The sequence below is a fragment of the Neophocaena asiaeorientalis genome, unplaced genomic scaffold (genome assembly GCF_003031525.2).
Source record: "Neophocaena asiaeorientalis asiaeorientalis breed wild unplaced genomic scaffold, Neophocaena_asiaeorientalis_V1.1 scaffold36, whole genome shotgun sequence".
Lineage (NCBI taxonomy): Eukaryota > Metazoa > Chordata > Mammalia > Artiodactyla > Phocoenidae > Neophocaena > Neophocaena asiaeorientalis.
Genome location: NW_020174149.1, coordinates 4,721,522 through 4,724,453, shown reverse-complemented (window position 1 = coordinate 4,724,453; position 2,932 = coordinate 4,721,522).

The window sequence follows — 2,932 nt, the reverse complement described above, 5'->3', positions numbered from 1 at the left end:
TGCAGTACACGGGCCTCTCACTGTTGTGGCCTCTCCCGCTGCGGAGCACAGGCTCCAGACACGCAGGCTCAGCGGCCATGGCTCACGGGCCCAGCTGCTCCGCGGCATGTGGGATCCTCCTGGACCAGGGCACGAACCCGTGTCCCCTGCATCGGCAGGCGGACCCTCAACCACTGCGCCACCAGGGAAGCCCATCAGCTGGCGTCTTTCTAAATTGCATTCTGGAAGATGTTACCTTCAGCAGCTTTTCCAGAACATATTTGCAAAGCGGGTTTTAATATGCCCCCCAAATTCCAGAACCTTGACCACCTTCTACATTTATCTCTGGTAATTACCCTCCGCCACACGTCACAGCTGCAGCTTGCTGTACACTTGGTATTTGCTATTTCCTGACAAATCTTGTGAGTTTCGGCTGAAGCAGTTTCTCCTCTCTGGAATGCTCTTACCTTCCACACCCAGCTACTCTCCCCTCCTGGCAGCATTCACACAGCCAGTGCTGTCTGAGTGTTGCCAAGAGCCATGCAGGGCAGTGCAACACAAGATGCGTGATTTCCGTGGTCAGCAGGACAGTTCTAGGAGTAGAGACAGTCTGGCAAATTGCAAGACCAGTGTCTTCCTCCCCTGCACCTAAAACCTCGTGTTTGAACCCTCTGGGGCTCTTGAGTCAGTGTGTCCGTCTCTCCTCCCCGTGGTGAGTTCCCAGAGCCCGGTTCCTTCTGCCTCCGGCTGAGCTCGGCACTAGCTTTGCAAACAGCAGGCGGCTGGTGAACGTTTATGGTATTTAATTCTATGATTTCAGCACACGGAAATGTTCTCCTTGAAGCCATTTACCCCTTCTCTGTGGAGTTCAGAGTTGAGAAGTTTCCAGAAAGTGTAGGCAAGGTGGGCAAGCAGTCAGGCTGAGTAAACAACAACAACCCTCTCTGTAGACACAGGCTAGCAGGAGCTGCTCTCTGATTTTGCGGTTTGTTTTGCCACTAGATAAAGAAGGAAGTCCAAAGAAAGGCCAACGTGCAAACAGTACTACCAAGGTATTTATATCTGCAACACGATTCTTTGTAAAAGACCACAAAAGGAGCCGGCTCAGCTCTCACAGGCCTTCTCTCCACTCAGCTGCTGCCCCCAGAACCACTAATCACACCATCAGGAGGTAGTGGGACCCCCCCGCATCCTCCATGAGGCCGTCAATTCGCCTGGTTTTGGAGAAAAAGACATGAGTTTGCCTCAGGTAATCTCGCACACACACGCACAGCTGCCACATTGCACGGTGCCTTATGACCCAAGTGCCACCTTCACGTGTCAGGTTAAGTCACATCCCACAGCTTCTTGGATCCAAGAAAAGGGACTGGGCCAGAGGGAGCTGCCACATTTCTTTCTTTTCATTCTCTTTTACCTTTTAATTAGTTTTCCTAATGCTTCCTTGATGTAATAAACCAATCATCCTGTACACCTTCTTCTTACGTCTTTCTCCTTCCAAGTTATGAACACATCCAGGACTTTCCTAGGGCAAGTTTCTAGGACTTGGCTGTCTGCTCTCCCCAGGGGGATGCACATTTATGTGTACGGTTCTGTGTCTACGGTGCACAGACAGCATTCTCTGCCCGGCCACTGGGGGGCTTTTCTTCCCAAAAACTGCACTGAGTGGAGAATGAGCCAGGAAGCAGACCCCCGTCTCGCGGGGCTCTGTGGACCGAGCCTGCTCTAGAAGTCACTGGCTCAGCCGACATACAACTGCCTTAGCAGGGGCAGCAGAGCCGGGAAGTGGAGGATGAATTCATTAAGGGAGGGGGTTGCCAAAGGAGATGGAATCACAAGGGGTGTCCTTCCAAGAGCCAGGGAGGGCCTGGAAATCATCTTGTGACGTCATCTTCCTCTGATCCAGGCTGTTTGAGATTTCTGTAAGAACTGCTTGGAAAAAGCCCAGTTGATACACAGTGCTCTTGTTTTCAGACCTAGTGGCTCTTCATGGCTACAACAATGAGTGTTTCCTGCAGGCAAGGACTGTACATACACCGTCTCATTCAATCCTCACACCAGTGCCAAAAGGGAAAAAAACGCCCAGTGTTACAGAGAAGAGGAGAGACAGTAAGTGACATCCCGGGCCACAGAGCTAGAAAGTCAGAAACTTGGGATTTGAACCCGGGGCTCCCTCACACCAAAGCCAAGTGATCCTCCTGTTAGATACACGAAGTGATTATGCCCTTGGGGCTCTGGCCTCTATCTGTGATAAAATTCTAACCTTCGTCTCAGGCAAAGCAACGTTTGGCCTGTGTGTTTGCTGCCTGGCCTAGAGAGGAGACACTTGCCATTAGGGCTAGATTGAGCCAGAGTCCTTACTAAGACACTCTTAGTGTCTTGGCAGATTCACGCCCTTGATAAGATTGCTTCTATGATGAAAGTTGATCCAAGGTCTCGGGATCATTTTTGACACTGGGCCAGGGGAGTGCCGTGTGGGGACACGTGGCCAGCACTTACTTTGACCTAGAAACATAGAAGCGAAGAGCCCCTTAACCCATCCCCCTGAGCCAGCCCTGCCCCTGCGGGGACAAGCTGATACGAGCATCGTAAATTCAGCCATGGCGTCAGCTGGAGCTGGTTTTAAGAGCTATCGAGGTGCGGGGCCCTGCACCTGTGTAGCTGAGAGCAGAACGTTCACTGTGGAGGTAGAAAAAGCAACAGACACAATCCCCTTTTATTAGCAACAAAAGAGGATCACGCAGCTTGGAACAACTTTGCGAAAGATAATTGAAAGAAACTCCTGAGCTTCTACTTCACAGCCATATCCTTCAATCCTTGGGCTAAAATTCCATGGACCCAGTGAGGTAACAGGCTTTATTTCTCTCCCCACCAGCCAAGATTTGCATGGGCTTGTTCAGCTCTCCCGCTCTCCTTGCCTTTGGCTTGGCCATAGCTAGGAGAAGAACTGGATCAC